Source organism: Lontra canadensis, unplaced genomic scaffold, assembly GCF_010015895.1.
Source record: "Lontra canadensis isolate GAN:19392208 unplaced genomic scaffold, GSC_riverotter_1.0 scaffold5, whole genome shotgun sequence".
NCBI lineage: Eukaryota > Metazoa > Chordata > Mammalia > Carnivora > Mustelidae > Lontra > Lontra canadensis.
The window spans coordinates 29,451,167-29,472,684 of NW_022630999.1; positions in this window are offsets into that span (position 1 = coordinate 29,451,167).

Genomic DNA, 21,518 nt, shown 5'->3' on the forward strand with positions numbered 1-21,518 from the left:
CATTTAGGAACTTAATGAGCTCCTTAATCAGATGTATATCTCTAAGTAATGAATTAAATTTGTTCCTTCATTTACTCAATTCAATATTTATTGAGCATCAGACCAGATGCTAGAGATACAAAGGCAATATAACACAGCCCCTGTCCTCAAGGGATGTGTAGCTCAGTAGGTAAGAGTCAGACTTCTAAGGAGACAAAGTACAGAATATGTAATTCTTCCCTAGAGGCTTGGACAGCTCAGAGCAAAGTCATTTTATTCAGAGTAGGGCATCATTGAAGGTTTTGTTAGGAAGTAGAAGGGCAGGTATTTCTGTACTGAATACTAAAGGATAGTTAGGAGAGATAAACATCCTTGTGTCATGGGAGCAACAAGTGCAAAACATAAAGAGGAAAAACATGGCATAAACTAGGAAATATAATGTGACTGCAGTTAAAAGTATAGAAGGATATGACGGTGGCAAACGGTAAAATGGAAAACTATTTTTAGTTCTTCATCATGGTAAACCTACTAGGCTCTCTCTTGACTCAGAGATCCTGCATGACATACAATATTCTATTTCAGTTTACACCCTTATTTTGATGAAGCATTTTCTCCAGTAATGTTAAAAAAAAAAAAAGGGTAAGAGGTATAATTTTTTTAAATCTCTTATTTGACTTAAACTTACTTTATACCACCTTCTCCTTTGACATATACTTTAGCTCAGTATAATATTTTAAGTAGGAATTATTTCCTTCAAAATTTTGAAGTATCGCTTGATTGTCTTCAAGCATTGGATAGTTCTATTGGGAAATCTCAAGCCCTTTTGATTTCTAATGTTTGCCTATGGCTTATACTTTCCCTTTTAGAAAATTTTAGAATATTCTTTTTGTCCCTGTTTCTCTGGAATATTATCTTTCTTTTTTTTTTACTTCACCTGTTTTTACTAATTGTTCTGGCCAGTCTGTTGGACATTTAATCGAAAACCTCATATCCTTTAAAGCTGAAAATTTTCTCAACACGTTATTTTTCACCTTTTTCCAGTGTTGTAGAACTCCTATTATTCACATGTGAGATAATATTGCTATGTGCTCTAATTTTCATATCCTTTCTCTCATCTTCCATTATTGTGTCCTTTTGACATGTTTTCTAGTTGTTTCCTTAATTGTATCTTTGAATACTGCTATTGATTCACTTTTTAAAAAATTTTTCCATTATGTTTTTCATTATCTAGAACCATTTTTTTCTGTTAAGTAATTCTTCAAAAACAACAATGTAATTTTGCCATGTGAGAGGATGTTCTCTCTTATTAATCTGAAGATAATGATGATAGTTTTCTTTTCTGAATAATTTCTGTTTCATCCATGCTCATTATATTGACTATTTGTTTTTGGTCTCTATCTTTCATAGTAGGAGATTTCTTCAGAAGTTTTATAATCCTCGTTGTTCATGATTAAATTTGGAAACTTAACAGTAATTTGAAGCTATGAATATTTAGGTGATGTTTTTTGACTTTCATCTTCACTGTGTACTTCACTGGGTAAGGCATTTTGGGGAACTTCCTTAATCAGCATTTTTTAATATTTCTTCTTAGATTGGTCAGATTTCCCAGAGAAAGCTCTTTCAAATTTTTACTAGAGAGTAGAGGTCTAGGTGCTGGTATTATGGGAGCTAGCATTCTGGATAAAGTGTTGTGATTCTTTGAGATAAGCATTCCAAATACAAACATTCACCAATCTGAGGTATGTATAAATCAGGTTGGTTTCTGAAATTTTCCCTGCCAGTTTGCAATTCTTCTGTCTAAGGTTGGGTAAAAATTTTTTTTCTACTCATTTATCAGATTTTCAGCTTCTACCATGTTGCTGGTTTCTTTTCTCCTGCTCTTTCCATTTTATGGGTTTATGTCTAAATAGCAAGCAAATGAACAGACACTCTGTTATAGTTGTAGTGGTGTTTGGGAGGAAGAAAATTTGTGTGCAGTCTACATTCTATTTTTTTTTAAGATTTTATTTATTTATTTGACAGACGGATATCACAAGTAGGCAGAGAGAGAGAGAGAGCAGGGGAAGCAGGCTTCTTGCTGAAGCAGAGAGCCCAAAGCGGGACTCGATCCCAGGACCCTAGGATCATGACCTGAGCCGAAAGCAGAGGTTTTAACCCACTGAGCCACCCAGGTGCCCCTCAGTCTACTTTCCTTTCCTTTTTTGTTTTTTTTTTAATTATTTATTTATTTATTTATTTGACAGACAGAGCTCATAAATAGTCAGAGAGGCAGGCAGAGAGAGAGAGGAGGAAGCAGGCTCCCCGCTGAGCAGAGAACCCGATGTGGGGCTCGATCCCAGGACCCTGGGATCATGACCTGAGCTGAAAGCAGAGGCTTTAACCCACTGAGCCACCCAGGCACCCCCTCAGTCTACATTCTTAACTTGAAATCCCTCCTCTCTTGAATACACATCATTCCAACTTTTCCCTCCAGAGGCGTGACAAACTGTATTTGTTGAGGTCACTAATGAATCTACATTGCTAAACCCAGTGTTTTTGTGGGGTTTTTTTGTTTTGTTTTTTTCTTCTCAGTCTTCATACTTGGCCAGTCAGCAGCTGTAACAGGTGAACAGTGTCCTCCTTAATATACTTTCTAAAACTGGCATTTAGGAAAACATATTCTCTTGGTTTTCCTTCTAATTCCGTGACTGCTTAGTCTTTCACATTTTCAGATTTCTTATCTTTTCTTTTCATCCTCTCAACAGTAGAATCTCCCAGGACTAAGTCCTCAGATCTCTTTACTTTTTTTTTTTTCCCCAATCTCTGTCTCTTCATGTTCTTATCTAGTGTCATGATTATAAGTACCATTTATATGCTGATGACTCATGAACTTTTACTTACAATCTGGATATCTCTCCTGAACATCAAACTCAAATATTCAATGTCTGCTACTGGATATATAAAGTTATCTCAAACTTAGCATCAACCAAATTGAGTTCTTCATCTCCTTCCCCAAATCAATTTGTCTTTCCTGAAATATTCCCCATCGTTGTATATAGTAAATGTGTTCTGCCAATCACCCAGGCCAAAGTTTGAGTTGTCCTTGACTTCTCTTCCTCATATACTTCTTCTAATATTAGGCATCTGCTTACTTCTCATTATTGCTATTGCTATCACTCTCATTTAAACTACCGTTTTGTTTCTCTTGATTATTATAATAGCCTACCAAGTGCTCTCCCAGCTACTACTTATGCCTTCCTCCTAACACAGAGGTTTAACTGGTATGTTAAAGCACTCCAATGTGTTCCCATTTCACTCAGTGTAATAATAAAAAATCTTTGTTATGGCTAATAAAGCCTTGCATGACCTGTTTCCTTTACCTCCCATCCCACATTACCTTTCTGGCCTTCTTTTCTATTTATTCCTGCTTTGCATCATTCCAGCCATTGTTTTCTTATATTTCCTTGAACATGCTCTCTTGCCTCCATCTGAGCACCTCTGCACTTGCCGTTCTCCCTGCCTGGAACATCCTCCATTCCCACCCCTACTCTTTACCAATATTTACACCTTCTTCAAATCTTTGATTAAATGGCACCTTCTCAAGAAAGCACACCCTATCTAAAACTGCAACTCTCTTTTTAAAATAGCAACTCTCCTCACCCACTCATTATTCTATATAAAATTTGCTTTCATCTTTCATCAAGAACTAACATATTACATGTTTGTTTGTTTAATAACCACTAGATTATAAGATCTATGTAAGAATTTTCATCTCTTTTGCTCACTGATAAACCTCCAGTGCTTACAACATAGCCTGACACAGAATATGATCTTGATAAATAAGTGTTGGGTACATAATTGAATGAGGTATTTTAGTTTCATTATCATTTTGCTCTTGAGGAGATTAAAACTCAGGATTAAGTAACTTGCCCAAGGCCTCAAAATTCCCTAATGTGTGAGACACAATTTAATTCAGATCTCTCTGGCTTCAGTGCCTATGCATTATCTAAAGAGTAAACTGCAACTGATAAGTAAGTAAGATAAAGATTAGAAATTGTCTGGTAAACTTAAAAACAAAGAAATTTTCTGGTGGGCTTGTCAGCAGCAATCCTAGGAAAGTAATGAGATAGGAGCCATAATGTAATAGGTTTAGGAATGAATGGAGACAAGTTTAACTGCTTCTTCAAGGCCATAGAAAAGGGAAAGGGGTACTTAGGGAGTTTCTTTATTTTCTTTCTTTCTTTCTTCCTTTTTCTTCTCTTTCTTTCTTTCTTTCTTTCAGAGGGAAGAATCATGAGTGCATTGAAGTACAAAAGATAATGAAAGCTAGTAGAGAGTGGATAAGGTAAAAGAAGGAGGGAAGAAAAATGATGAAGAAAAACTACTGGGTGAATGGGAGAGAATATGACAGGAAACATAGAAAGAAAGGTTTATTTGTTTAAACAATTTTCATAGTGATGTTATTGTATCCATTCACTTAATCTTCCAATAAATATCAACATACAAGGCCTTATGCACTGTTATAGGTCCTGAGCACAGGGTATTAAATAATAATAACATTACTGAGACTTTTGCATTATTTCATCCTATCATCACAACAACCTTATGAGATATATGGTGTTTTCAATTCCCATTTTTTTTTTCAGTGCAGGATTTAAGCAGAAGGACTTGCCCAAAGTAATTCATATAGGAATCATTAGTGTCTGAATTACAATCACAGCAATCTGACTTCAACCCAGCCTTTACTCACTTTTTTTCCACTACTTAAGAAAACAAAATTTATATTCTGGTGAGGGAGAGAGAAACAAACAAGAAATCATTAAATACCCTACAGAGATAATTTTTCATTTTACAATGAGACTTAACATACATTTATAAGATAGTGTCTGGATAGCTACTTGGGTGATCAGAGGACATTTCTCTGAGAAGGTGATATTTAGGCTAAGATTGGAATATAATAGCCATGAAAAGACTTGGGGGAAGAACATTTATTTTTTTGGAGTTGGGAGAAGAACATTTCAAGCTTAGAGGAGAGCTAGTTTCAAGATATTTGTGGATTTAAGCTTTGTCTAATTAAAAATGTTAAGAACATTAGTGTGTACCTGGAGAATGGGGAGTGAAGATGGAAAATGTTCACATCTCTGATAAGTGAAAAGAGGTATGTAGGGCCCAGAGCAAGTGGGAGTTTGTGATCCTGTAGAGTTTAGATTTTATACTAAGTACATTGATGTGCCACTGGAAAGTTTTAAGTATATATTTAGTGTGATGTAGTTTATGTTACTGAATGATTATTCTGATTTTAGAGGGCCATACTGATCAGATATCTTAATGGGTAACGTATATTAGAAATTGAAGTTAGTTTCTGTTTTAAGCATGTCTTCCAAACTACCAGTTTATTTACTGCAAAAATAGAGCATGTAAAGCCATATTTATCCTTTCACTTGATGCCTATAAAAATGTTCACTTCTTCTTCCTAGTTATTGGAAATGGCAAATGGCTAAAAATGCTGGAAGAGAATATTGGTTGGGAAAGTAAATCCATCCTTAATTTTGCCAGTATTCACTAACTACTTACTGAACTCCATACTAAGCGCTGGAGAAAGGAGAGCCCTAGGAAAAAAAAAAAAACATGGCATGTGCCCACATGGGGATGAAAATGGCCCTCTGAATGGTCAGTAAAATAGTAACCAAATGTTGATATTGTAACCACTCACTGTACTTACTTAGAGATGTAAGTTGAACAAACTAATAAAAAGGAATTTAATTGGTTAAACCAAAGGATTTTGACTGACCATCTCATTAATACTTACTTCATACAGACCAAGTAAAGAAAATAAATTTCCACGAAGAATGAAAATATCATCGTGTGGTCCCAAGATGTAGTCAGTCAATATGATAGTCTAAGCACAGCACAAAAAAAAAAAAAAAAAAAGAAAGAAAAGAAACTAAGTAATATAGAACAAACAAAATGATGAGATTTAGGAGATAGGATGACGAATAAGAGAATTAAGTGCTTAAAGGAGTAAAATTTAAAAGTATTGTTCAAGAAGATGAAATGCAACAATGATTATATTAAAGGTAAAATTTGTTTAAAGTCTTTGTTTTGGGGACATTTTGCTAAATGCAAGTTTTTTTCCCCAAGGAAGCTAGGCAACGCTCTCCTTCAGAACAAAGAACATTGCCATGGGAAGTAGTGTGGCCTGTTGGTTAGGAGCATGGGCTTTGGTCGCATTAAACAGTAAGCAACAACAACAACAATCTGGATTCAAATCCTGCCTCTACAGTTGATGATTTATGGGAACTTGAAGAAGATAATCACAACAGAGTGACGCCCTTTCCAAAAGAAAGATAAAAATTTCAGAGCTAGAAAGCAACTTGAGGTCATTTAATTCAATCTTCTTATTTTACTGATAAGAAAATGTAGCCTCAAGGTTGGTAAGTTATTTGTCTGAGGTCACATAAACTGCTAATATTCAGAGCTCCGCAATCACAGGCATTCTGAGGACACATTCTCTTTGAGAACAGAGATGGCAGCCGTACTGATGTCTGTCTGGAGTGCTTAGAAAACTTTGAAGTATCCCAATGAAAATTAAAGCACATCCACAGAAAAACCCCAGATGTTGCATTTGATTAGTTTTCCTTTCAGGGTCTTGGGCTTGCCAGTTCTTGAGTGCTTCTTTCTTCAACTCCCTGCCTGAAATATAACTTATCTGTGACTTTTTTCAACAGGCCTGCAAACTTACTGAAGTACACTCTATTTTATTTCTGTCTGCATTTCCTATTGTTCCCTTCCATCCCTTATAGTTGCATATAGAGGTGGGAAAAACTAGATCTATACCTCCAATTAGCCTACTGCCAAGTATATGTAGAACCCTAATGGGATAAATCAGTGATCCACAACACAAGATCTGTGTCAGTCTGATTCATTTGAATATCCTTCATATTTATTTGCTTCAAGAGAAAACTCGAGTTTAGATGGGAATGGATGCAAGTGATTAAGCTAAGAGTCAAAGTTTGGGGTTCTCTGATCCTCAAACATCAATACTGGCTTCATACTTCAGTGACGTTTCTTGGAACACGGATATGCAGAAAGGTATGCTATCAATAGCAAAACATTCTTCTTCCTGCTCTGTGGTAAAACCACAAATGTATTGGCCTTGTTTTTGTCATCAGGCTTTAGTGCCAAAACAGGAAGTCTATTAAAGACACTTGCCATATCCATAGAGTGATTTGAACCCTTTTTAAATTTGCTCATCACTGACTTAATGCATAGTAACTAGCCAATTAAAATGATTTTAGAATTGGCATATAAAATATGTGGCCATTACAGCCATCTTTTCAGAAGTGGGAAAAACTCCTGCCGAAGCTACAACTGAAAAATAATTTGCTGAAATATCGGCTGAAGCGGGAGGTTCCAGCTCATTGAAACTCAATTTATTATATGCTTAAATGACTCCTGGAACAGAAGAGTATGTAGGCAGTACAACTAGACAAGGCAAATTCTGTGCTGATAACAAATGTGTAAAACTTCAATACCTATTGGAGAAGTGATAGCAGCCAAATTCTTTACTTGCCAACTAGTAGAAAATGTGAACATGCTGTTAGATAATTAACATTTTCCTTGTTATGCAGGAATGGGTAGTGAATACATAACCCAACTCTTTTTTCCCTCTGGATAAGTTGCAACTCAAAAAAGCCTGTGTTTAAAGCAAAGCACAGTTTTCTGAGAAACTTTGTGATATATGCTATAAAGTTATGATACGTTAGCCTGTGGTTCTAAGGTAACAGATGTATAAACATGGACCTTGGCTAAATAATATCAGATGGATGGTACCTTAGGTGTTTTATCTTGTACAAGTCTGTTAAACTTGAAACTGACTAGTATTGAAGATTTATTATGCTGATGTTACACCCCATATGCCATGTTTTACCGTTGTGTATGTGCAAACAACACTTGATAGGAACTCTTAAAGCTATACAATGTAATGTGTGATTCAAACTGGCCAATGATAATAATTATTAATATTATAACATTTTGAGTAGTCATATACTTTTAGATGAAATCTAAATACCATAGGACTGCAGTTTTCACTTCCCTTCACAAGGATTTTTTTTTTTTTTTTTTTTTTGAGAGAAAGTACTAGTGGGGAGAGGATGGAGAAGGGGAGGGGTAGAAGGAGAGTGAAAGAATCCCAAGTAGACTTCTTGCTGAGACCAGAGCCCAGTGCCATGACCCCGAGATCACAACCCCAGCCAAAATCAAGAGTTGGACACCTAACCTACTGAGCCACCCAGGTGCTCCACAGAATTGTTAGGTTTATTTTCTTGTGCTTTTCTTACATTTTCCACCTAAAAACATCTGTTTTTATAGTGCATTTACAGAAATACACTTACAGAAATGTATAGTTTGGAGTTTCATGTGTATTTGTGTGTGGATATATGTGAATCTATAGGTGTTTTTACGTAAATGTTTTTGAACAATGGTATTGTACTTTTTTTCAATTTAAATTACCTTATGGAGAAATTCCATAGATTTGGATAGCTACATTGATAGATTTATTGATAATGTAAATTATCTCTATATATGCTTCAAACCTATGAAGACCATCTTGCATTATAGACAACAGTTTATTAAAGCATTCTTCTATTCATGGCACTTAGAGTATTTTCTTTTTTTATGTAAATAATAGAAAGAATGAACATCTTTTCCCCTGACTAAAGCATATCTCTATAAGAAACCTACAGCAGGATTGCTGAGGAAAAGGGGAATATACTTTTTAAATTTTGATAGATACTTAAAACTTGGTTTCCAAGTATATATGAAAATTTATTCCTATACGTCTTCATCAACATTAGATATCTTCATTCTTACAGATATTTCTGTTTTAATTTGCATTTTCAGATCACTTTTATTACCCATTGTATACCTTCCTTTATAAATTTCTTACTCATATACAATTCCATACTTTTATTGGCTAAGGTGTATTTATTCTATTGACTTTTAGGACTCCTTTTATGTTCTGGATATATTTGTGAATGTGTTTTTTAAAAATTGATACATGTATGAGAGAGAAATGTTGCAAGTATTTTGGCTTATATAATTATTTTTATCAACCTTGGTGCCACATTGCTTAGCGGAGGCCTGGCAAATTTTAAGGTAATAATATTATTTATGAGACTGAATATTATTAAGATAGCGAGTACTAAACTTTGTTCCTTACATCTATCTCTATTTTTTTAAATTAAATTTATTTTATTCAGATTGGAATTTGATATTTATACTTAATATTCATGAAAACTGAGGTTTGGTAAGATGATGTGATTTATGTAAAGTCAAACATTAGATGATAAACAAATAAGAATTCCAATGAAATTATGGTGGCTTTCATTATATTGTGTTACCAATATCTATATTGATCATGATATTATCTATTATCCATATCTTTTTGAAATCATTTAATCTATACCAAATGTTAAGCTTACACATGGTGCTGACCTCAACTGCCTTGGTGAATAAAAATCCAACGAATTTGGCAATATAGTGAGTTTTACTTGGTGTATGGCAGAGTCTAGAGACTAAACAACATGTCACAATACATGTAAACTTTCTTCCCAACATATTAAGAAAACACTCTCATAAACACGGATCCATCTATATCTGCTATGTTCACTTAGCACAATATTTTACCTTACGTATTGTACATTTCATTATTCTACATTACAAACAGCGGATTCTTTGCAGGTGATCCATTATACAATTTAGTTTGATATTGAAAATCCCAACACAATAAAGAATAAGCTACAAACTTGAAATGAATTTTAAATAATACATCTTGCTTAATATGTGTTCTGATTTACCCAACACCTCGAAATGAAGTTTGTCAGGTGTTCATTTGATTGTTAGGAAAACTGTAAATAAAATTGTTCAGCATATTTTCAGATATTAAAACTATTGTTTGTCTTGATTTGACAACTTTGAGATTTGAAAATGGGCCATATCTGTGTTAGAGTAGGTCAGTAGATAGCAGAGTGAAGGAAAATGCTGTCTGCCACAGATGTGGGTCATGGCCCCTATTTGCTAAATTTAGGAAGACTGAAAGGAAACTTTTCTTCCCCACACTGACCTTTCTCAGATTAATAACGCATCCAATCCTGATTACATTTTATCTGTCATTTTCCAGTATTAATTCCTGTGCAGTATGGTTGAATGCATGTGATCTTGTCAGCCTCATTTTGTAAAATTAATTAATGGTGATTAGATGTATGAATTTCAAAAATTTGGAATATGTTTACTGATTAAAATGTATTTTCTAGCATGCAATGTTTTTATGGTGACAAAGTTTTATGTTTCTCCTAAGACCCAGAGAAGCTTCCAAATGTATATGTGCTATGTTTGCATATACAGATATACTGTGCGTTATATGCAGTACTTACTGCAGATATAAAGGACTAAACCTAGAATATAGAAAAGGAAGAAAACTACTTGTTTCAACCAAAGTATTGCAGGACAGATTTTATATTATTTGTTTTTAAGGGTAAGCCAGGTTCAAAGTTAATATCAAACATAATTTTGTATTTAAAATTTGAAATATGTGATTGTCCTTAGAGAAAATCTTAGAACACGTCTTCTTGCCAAATTTGTATTTGCATAATAGTGAGGTATAAGGTTATAGATCACTTTGTGGCAGAGTGCCAACCCATAAACTGCTTGGTAAAGCTACTAAAAACTTCAGTCTGAAATACATTTATCTCAGTTAGGAGTTTGAATCCTCCATAAAAAATGAAATGCACTAGAGTCTCTTAATTGTTAAAAAAGAGAGAATGAGCAAATTCCACATTCTGTTTATTTCCACATTTCTTCCTTTAACTGTTGCAGACATAAATACAAAATGAATGTTGACATATTTGTTTAGCATCCCTGAACAGATTAAACTGCTTTAGAAGTTCTTCTGTAATCAGGCTTGAAAAATGGAAGCTAGCATTCACATCCCTGGATAGATTAAATTGTTTCAAAAGTTTCTCATTAATCAGACATGAAAAAAAATATTATCAAAGTAGCAGTAGGTTCTTTGAAAAATTCTCAAAATCTTCCTTACAACAAACATTTTTTGCAGCTTCACTGTATGATTACTTTTTTCAGTCATGCATATATAAAATTAGCTATATAACCTGTTTATGTTCTCTATAGGTGAGTTGCTAAGTACCAACAAATATTAATCCATTGTGAAGTACATTGTGTGTTTATAAAGATCCATCATGGAGTACATTGGGCCAGCTCTGAAGCTGTCCATTGCTTATATTCATCTTTGGGCAAATAAAATAGGAAATTTAATTTTAAAAAATTTGAACTTTGGGTGAATTGCAAGTATTTGAGTGTTATTCTTCATAATAATTCTGTAAGTTTTTCTTTGTACTAATTTTAGAGATAAGGAAACTAAATTTCAAAAATAATAGTTGATTTGTCTTGTATCACAGCAGTTAGGTAGTAAATATTCAATGTTAGACCTATCTCACCCCAAAGTTCCTATTCCTCGCATTCTGTAAAATCTCTCTGAAACTAGCTTTCCCCTTTGTAAAATGAAGTGACTGGATTATATTATTAATATGTTTAGATTTTCTGTAGCTCTCATGAATATGGTCTCTGGTTCTTGATTTGATTTAATCTGCCCTTTCAAGTTTGCGTCTATCACCGGACTGTTACATAACACAAATAAGTGAATTGTGACACTTACTCCATTTCCCACTTAAATCCTCTAAATTCCTGCCAAACAGGCACTGAGACAGGATAAGGAATGATTCATTTACTATAGAAATGGATATTATTCCAGCAGTGTGAACTCTTGACTTTATTTTCATCACTCAGCCAATGAGTATAAATGACTTGAATTTGATAGGCACCATGCAGGCAAAAGACATACATTCACACCATTATATTTTTAGTACATTTGATAAATGCACTCATACATTTGAAGACAGTCAACAATGAATCACCACTAGTTACATTAGTTCCTTACAGGTTTTGCTCTTCACACATTATTCTTTCTATAAAATTACATGACATTGCCAAATAGTGATCAAAAAGGAGCGGTCATATTCTCTAACATTCAAGGTATGTTTTTAAAAGAAAAATCTTCATAAATGAAATTTAACTTCTATTTTTCCCCCACATGCAAAAAGTTATTAGATGCATCTCATTCATTGAGAAGGGTATATTTAGTATGGCTTAGCAACAACTATGAGTTTTCTTTCAAAGAAGCATTTGTACTAAAGAGCAGCTTGAATAGTCAAAGATGAGGTCACAATTTTAGTCAAATATTTTATGACACAAACTATGTCAAAATTATAAAGATGTCATGGACAGATTTATTATTTCAACCATAATAGAGTAATTGTTATCAGACTTGCCTCCATAAACAATATGTAATCAGATAAAATATATGAGGCTATATTTTAAGATCTAGAATAATAGGCAGCATGCAGAAGAAATCTTTGAAAAAGAGAAATGTAAAAGATGTGTTTAGCTTGCATTCCAGATTTTTACACGAAGATACTTTCTAAATGTGACACAGAAAAATGAAACTCAAACAGAAACCAGAGACTTCAATAACTGGGGACAATAGAGATCAGAGTTTGGGGCTGCTCAGGTGCTGAAATTTATGGAATGGGGTATTGGAGACAAGAGATCTGTACAGAGAGGGAGTCTTAGAAATTTGCAGAAGATTCCACTTGAGTATTTAACCAAATATTAATATTTGCACATGATGAAACACTGATAGACTTGGAAGAGAATAGCTGTTAAATGGCTGTGAGCTGTAAAAAAAAAAATGTTTTGTTTTGTTTTGTTTTGTTTTTCAGAAATTACACAATACTGGAAGACATTGGTATTCTTACTATCAATAGAGAAACATTTCTGAACTTACCAAACATTCAGTAGATTCCACTGAGTGCCCATTCAGTTTTGCAGAAAGGTCAAACCTTAACAGTATGTCTAAGTAAATATATTCTAACAGTGCTTAAAACAAAACTACCACAGGATAAAGGGATACAACTCAGCAACTATTAAAGAAAGAAAACACGATTTAGCCAGACGTAAAACTAGTAACCACAATATTGAGAATACCTCTAAAAAGAGTAACCCTACTTTCTCTTCCCTTAAGGAAAAAAAAAACAAATCAAAAATGAAGTGTGACTATGAGAAAAAGGAGTCAATAGAAATACCACCAGAGATTCTACATATGTTGAAATCAGCAGTCAAGAACTGTAAAACAACTGTTATGAAAATGTTTAATACTTTAATGAAAATGTGTATAAAATGATTGACAGATGGAAGAACTCAATAGAGAAATTAAAAATATGATACAGTATGAAATGGCTGTTCAAAACTTAATTTGAAATATCTGAAATGAATATTTTTTGGTATAGCTCAACTGAAGATTTGATACTAGAGAAGAAAAAAACCTTCAAAAGACATAAAGGCATTCAGAAGAAATGAAAACAAATGAAAGGGTAGACCGAAAAAAAAAACTAGAATAAAGCATGTCTAGTGACTTGTGGGGAAAAAAATTTCATGTTGTCTAATGTACGTGTAATTAATGAAACAGAAGGAAAGAAGACCAGTCTTTCAAATCTGATAAAATATAAAACTCGTAGATCCAAGGAACTCAGCTATAGTCACATTTCAAAAATGAAAACAAGCAGAAAATATCAAAAGCAGCCAGAGAATAAAAAAATATTATATATAACCAAACAATGAAAATAATTGCTGACATCAAATATAAGGTAAGTTAGAAAGGAATAATATTTTTAAAGGACCACAGAAAAAAAGTCATGTGGAAACTTAATCTGATAGATTATATAATTTAAAAATGAAGGTGAAACAAAGACTTTTTTTCATTTAAGCTAAGGCTGAGAAAATTTGCTACAAGCAGAGTTTTGTTAAAGAAATATTAAAGAAGATTCCTCAGGGTGAATAACTATGGTATCAGAAAGAACTTCAGATCTATATGAAGAGATAAAGAATACAGGGAACTGTAAATATATAAATAAATAATTTATTAAGGCATTTATATCCAATTTATTAGCAAAGTGTTTTGGACATAAAACATATATAAAATAAATATATATAGTATCACAAGGGACTAGATGGTGACAAATGGAATTATATTGCTGGAAGCTTCTAAAGTAATATGTGATTGTATTAATCCTTAATATGTTTTAGTCATTATGGCAACCACAAAAATTAAAACAAAGAGGTATACCAAAAACATATACCAACAAACCAAGAGAGAAGATTAAAAGAATGAACATCAAACAACACCTGACTAATCTAAAAAGAGGCAGTACAGGAAAAAACAAAAAACAAGAGTAATGAGCAGAGGGAACAAAACAGACATAATAAAACTGATGCTAGACTTGAAATCAACCCTATCAATAATTACACAAAATAGTAATTGACAAAACTTTCCAATTAAAATCATTAATTGCCAGACTAAATAAAAACAATTAAGACCCAAATATATTCTATTTACAGAAAAAATTTAAATTTAAGTTGAAGGAGTTAGAAGTAAGATAAAAAAAAATATTCCATATGAACACTAATCAGAAGAAACTTGAATTGGATATAATATTACCAGAAAAAGTAGACTTTAAGACAATGCATTCTACCAGCAAAATAGAGGAATATTTTTGAAGGATTAAATTTATAAGTTATCAAGAATTTATAGTAGTCCTAAATTTGTGCCTAGGAAAAGAGCGTCGGAATATATAAAAACTGAAACTGACAGAAACAAAGGACAAATTCACACCCAGATTTGAATACTTCTTATCTTTCTAAAATGGATAAAGCAAAGTGACAGAAAATTATTAAGATATATTTAAACAACTAACTTGATAAGTTATCAATCAACTTGACATTCATACATGAATCTAACCATATTAAAAATACATATTCTTGGGCAACTGGGTGGCTCAGATCATGATTCTAGGGTACTGGGATGGAGCCCCGCCTCAGGTTCCCCGCTCAGCAGGGAGTCTACTTCTCCCACTCCCTCTGCTCCTTCCCCTGCTTGTTCTCTCCATTCCTCTGTCTCTCTCTCTCTCTCAAAATAAATAAAATCTTTTAAAAAGTATATATTTTTCAAATGCACTTTATATTTTCCACAAAACAGACCATATAACACGTTCAAATTTTAAAATATTGAATCCATCTACAGTATGTCTTATGATCAAAACAGAATTACATTAAAAATCAGTATCAGAACAATATTTGAAAAAAATTCTCACAATTTAGAAGTTAAAGTAATATTCTGAAATTCCTAATATTCCTAAGTTACCTTTGGGTCAATGAACAAATCAAAAATAAAATTAGATAAAAACATAAACAGAAAAATCTATATCAAAATTTGTGGGATGCAGCAAAAGCGTGTTTAGAGAAAAATGCATTGCTTAAAGTGATTGCATTAGGAAAGAAGAAAGTATAAAATTCATGATCTGAAGTTTCATCTTAAGCCAGAAACAGAAAAAATTAAATGCAATATAAGTAGAAAGAAAAATAATAGATAAGAATACAACAATATAAAATATAGAAACAGTGGGGAAATGAAAATTTAAAATTGACATTTTAAAAGTTTAAAAGTATTTAAAAGTACTGAAATTTTGGGATGCTTGGATGGCACAGTCAGTTAAGCGTCCAACTCTTGGTTTTGGCTCAGGTCATGATCTCAGGGTCTTGAGATTGAGCTCAGTGCAGAGTGTACTTGAAGAGTCTCATTCTCCCTCTCCCTCTCCCTCTACCCTCTCACCCAAATCTCAATCTCTTTCTCTGTCTCAAATAAATAAATATATCTTTAAGAAAATTAAAAATAGAACTACCTTATAACCTGGCAATTATACTACTGGATATTTACCCGAAAGTAGTAGATGTAGTGAAAAGAAAGGCCATATGTACCCCAATGTTCATAGCAGCAATCTACACAATTGACAAATTGTGGAGAGAGCTGAGATGCCCTTCAACAGACCAATGCATAAAGAAAATGTGGTCTATATATAAATGGAATATTACTCAGCCATCAGAAAGGATGAATACCCAACATGAATGGGACTGGAGGAGATTATGCTGAATGAAATAAGAAAAGCACAGAAAGTCAATTATCATATGGTTTCACTTGCTTGTGGAACATAAGGAATAGCATGGAGGACATCAGGAGAAGGAAAGGAAAAGTGAAGGTAGGGAATCAGAGGGGGAGATGAACCGTGAGAGACTCTGGACTCCAGGAAACAAACTGAGGGTTTTGGAGGGAAGGGGGTTAGGAGGATGGGTGAGCCTGCTGGTGAATATTAAGGAGGTTATGCATTGCATGGAGCACTGGGTGTTATATGTAAACAATGAATCTTGGAACACTACATGAAAAACTAATGTATTGTATAGTGACTAACATAACACAATAAAAAAAAGAAAATTTAAAAATGTACTGAAATTTTGATCTGCCTCAGTACTGATCACAAAAAAAAAGGAGAAAGCAAGTGGAGTCAATGAAAGCATATCATTAAATATCCTATAGATACTAAAAGGAAATAAGAGCATTTATAAGCAATTTTATTATTTTGATTACATAATAATGAAACTAAACTGAACTGTAGATATTCTCAAACCTGACCCAGGAATGAACAAAAAAATCTAGATAGCCTTATATCTATTTAAAGAAGTTAGATTTGTATTTATAATTAAGAATTTTCCAACAAAGACAAGTTCAGACCCAGATGTATGTAAAAAATAAATAATACCAATTCTACATAATTTTCTTCAGAAAATAGAGAAAAATATGAATACTTTCCACCTTACCCTGATCATAATGCTAAAATCAGTTAAGAACATTATAAAAATAAAAAAAAATAAGTAATATCTTTTTTGAACATTCTTGTGAAAATCCTTAAAGTATTAGCAACTTGAATCCATACGAAGTTTTGGAGAGGACATAGTACGTCCACTTTGGAAAACAGTTTATTTCTTATCAATTTAAATGTAAGCTTATCAATTAATCTATGCATCTATATATTTATTTACCCAAAAGAGATGAAAACATATTGACATGAATCAAAATGAATGCATAACTTGTGCATGAACATTAATAGCAGATGCATTTATATTTATAGTAGCCCAAAACTGAGAGGAAAAATGCATACAGTAGAATGAAAAATACATAAATATGATTTTACAAAGGTAATATTGAGTGAAAGAACTTGATAGCACTTCTGGAGGGTTTTAATGCTATTGTTCTTGATTTCACTGCTAGTTAGAGAACTTTATTTTGTAAAAATCCATTGTGCTGTAAACCTACATTTTCTTTTTTCTTTATGTTATTTTCAAAAATTGCTCTAAAAACCACTGGATTTCAGAAAGGGTCATATAAGCTGGAGGCAAAATTGGGATTTAGTTTGGCTTTTTGAATTTTATCAGAATTCTATTATCCCAATATTTTTATTCTAATGGTCATAATTTTGTATCTATCATCTAATATAATGATTGGAAAATACAAGGCATACAATAAGTGGCATTAATTGTTTCAATAATAAAATTCTAAGGGAGTGAATGAGTGACTATTTTATGTAAAACCAACTGTAATATTTATGGTTATTTCCACAAGAAAGAAAAGGTTATGGGAATAAAAGCATTGTGAGACAATCAGAACAACATATTTTTCTTAATGTATTAACTACTCTCATAATATAACAGAATATCTAGATAATCAGTGAAGCATGTAGCTTACATCACACACTTATCTACTTTTAATTATTTTTCTTCATAACAGTTCTTGAGAAGTCATTTATTCACAATAGCTCTTGTTTTCAGTACCATGAAGTTTTTCGTCCTAAAATATACTAAGTGCACTATAAAAAGTGATATTTTCACATGATGATTTTAAGCAATGGGACACTAATCCATTTTAATGACACAGTAGTTTGTATTCTGAGCATACCATATGGAACTAAGTTGAATTGTGCGCCATTCAATTTAGAGTGATACTAATGTGCTTTTCTTTGACTATGTGTGATTAGCAATAAAGAGGTAGAGGTAGAATCTTCTATAAATATTTGTCTGCTATCCATATATGTTTTCCACAGTTGTTTTGACGTGCCCTCATGTTTGTTCTTATATTTGCTCCAAAAGTGTCTTAACTTTATATTTAAATACAGGTTGAGTGCAAGATGACTATGCGTCTATAAAGCCTATAAAATCGGTGAAAATGTATCAAGCAGAATTTATTTTTCAAATAAATTACTCCCTTAAGCACATTTTCTGCCAGTCACCCACCACTAATACGTATCCTGCTTTGGAGAGTACAATATATGTTCAATATATTATGCATTGTGTACAAACTACAATGTTTCTTTATTTTCAGATTGTTATTCATCACTTGTATAAACTTGTTTTTATTGTTAATTGATATATTTTTCTATCTATAAATATTATGTGTCTTGGATTACTTTGGACTGTCACATATTTTTTCTCATTACAACTAGAGGAAAATATATTTTCATATCATGACTTTATCACTTAGCAAGAGGGATTTTAGGAATAAATTGAAGTGACTTGGCAAGGTATGGTGTGTATGATCTTCCAAGAAGACTGGTAATTTCAATCATAAACAATAAAAAGATTACTGCCGATATTTTCTTTTAGGAGTTTTATACTTTCAACTCTTATCTTTAGATCTTTAATACATTTTGAGTTTATTTTCATGTGTGATGTAAGAATATGGTCCAATTTTATTCTTTTGTGTGTGGCTGTCCATTTTTTCTAGCACCATTTATTGAAAAGACTGCCTTTTTCCCATTGTATATTCTTTCCTTCTTTGTCAGAGACCTAGTGAACATATATGTGTATCAGATTACTTCTGGGAAATCTATCCCAGTCTATTGATCTATGAGACTGTTTTTGTGCCAATACCATAATGTTTTGATTACTATGACTTTGAAGTATATTTTGAAATATGGGATTGTGATGCTTCCAGCTTTATTCTTGCTCAAGATTGTTGTGGCTATCTGAGGTCTTTCATGGTTTTACAAAGTTTAGATCATTTGTTCTAGTTCTGTAGAAAATGGTATTGGTATCTTGATAAGGATTGCACTGAAATGTAGACTGCTTTGGATAGTACAGAAATTTTAACCATTTAACTCTTCCAATCCATAGTATGATCTTTCCATTTGTTTGTGTCATCTTCAATTTCTTTCTTCAGTGTCTTACACTTTTCATAGTAGAGGTCTTCCATCTCCTTGGTTATTTTTTCCCTCGGTATTTTATTCTTTTTGGTATAATTGTAAATGCAGTTGTTTTCTTGATTTATCTTTCTATTTCTTTATTATTAGTGTATAGAAACATAATTCTGTATATTATTTTTATATCCTTTAGTGGATTTATCAGTTCTAATAGTTTTTTGGTGGAGTCTTTAGGGTTTTCTGTATATAATATTGTGACAGTTTTACTTATTCCTTATCAATATGAATGTCCTTTTCCTTGTTTGATTGCTGAAACTAGGACTTTCAGTAACAAGTTAAGTGGACTTGTTTGTCTTATTCAGACAATTCTTAATATAAGAATTAATATAAATTATTATATTAAGAGAGTGGACATCTTTGTCTTATTTATGATCTTAGAGGAAAAGCTCTGTTTTCTTTGTATTGAGTATGATGTTAGCTATGGGCTCTTCAAATAAGGCCTATATTACGTTGAGATAGATTCCCTCTAAACGCATTCTGTTAAGAGTTTTTAATTATGAGTGAATGTTGCAGTTTGTCAAATGCCTTTTCTGCATCTGTTGAGATGAGCATCTACTATTTTAAATTTTGTTACACACTAAATATTTTCCATGACACATGTTGCCCCATCTATGCTTTCAATAAAACTGTAAAATAATAGGCCACTACCAAACAATAATTTTTAAAGTTTTATTCCTTAAGTGTGTCTAAGAGATTTTAGCTAACCACACAAAAAAAAATTTGCATGTTCAATGACAGTAATTTTTTATATGGAAACTGAATCACTATGCACATGAATCTGATGGGATAAGGGAGGGTTAACAGGAAAAAATAAAGAAGTGAGAATTTTTGCTAATTCAAGTGTGAACTTCTGGATTTGCCCATGGCAAATTGTTGATCACATTCTTTAATGGCACTTGAAATATCAATTTTTGAATATATTACTAAAATATTCACTGCATTGACAGGCAGGGAGAGAAAAAAGTAATTTACATAGAGGTAAAATTTATTCTTAAAATAAGTCACAAAACAATTTTGACATATTTACTGAAATTCTTGACAGTACTAATTTAAAGTTAGCACTTTATGAAAACCTCAATAAAGAGTGATATACATATGTGAATAGTAGTACATAGATGTCTATATAAATCAAATCATTAACATAATGAAAATTGGCCACCTTGTTAGGTTAATGAGAATATATATTTTTGTTAATAAGTGAAGATGATGTGTTATGTTTTTAAAACTTAAGCTTGTCTAAAAGATTTGCAGCATAATTAACTGAGTTTGTTTCTATCTTAGTTTTTATTTTAAAGATTAAAATTTCCCCTAAAAAAATCAACATTATTATATCTCCTGGATCTGTAAGGGACTAAGTTTCCTATGCCTCTTAATTTTTAAAAATTTGATTTAAATTTGGCTTTGGTGTAAAATATAATGGACAGAAGGAGATGCTGCAGAAAGTTCTTTGAACAGGATTAATGCAATTCTATATTTGTTATTCTTGCCTTAAGCATAAAATCCAGAACTCCATGATGACATGTACTGTCTCAGAACACGCTTTTTAATACATCTATTTTGAGTTATTTCAAAATTTTCAAAGTGTGAGTATTAAAGTAGGAATTTGATTCAAACTGGAAGTCTCAGAAGTAAGTATCCAAAACACTTTCTTAGAAGGCAAAGATCAGAAGTAATATGGATATACTTGTTTTCAGCTCAGGTTATCCCTTGAGCTTTTTAAAACAAAATATTGTTTAATTAAGGAAGTATTGGCTTGATAGTCCAACATTATAATAAAATAAACTATATTTTCCAGTTTCCATTCCTCTTTGGAACTTGCTTGGAGTAATTATTTTGCTTATTACCTCTCTTCTTGAGGGGAGTCAGATTTTCATTATTTTTTCTTGTCTGGTGTCTTATATGAGGTTTGTTTTTTTGTTTTTTTTTTTTTTTTTTTTTTTTTTTGTTACAAGTGACAGATACCACTGTCAAATTATATTGTGTTGAAAGAGAAAGACAAAAAAGCAGAATTTCCAGAATACAGACCATCTCAGTCAAAGGTGAGGAAGTATAGTTCTTCCTTCAGAAAGGAATGAACAAAGAACTGGAATGACAGAAAGGTATTTGTCTCTCTGGTGCTGTATGTTCTTTTACCCCTTCTTTCCCATGGACAAGTGTTTACTTCACTCCTCACACATTAGCTTTCTCTGCTGTGGTGCCCTGGTTTTAGGGAAACATATACTCTCTTCACTACATTGAATCTCTCATTCTAATTCTACACACCAGGTAAACAAAATATGATCCAAT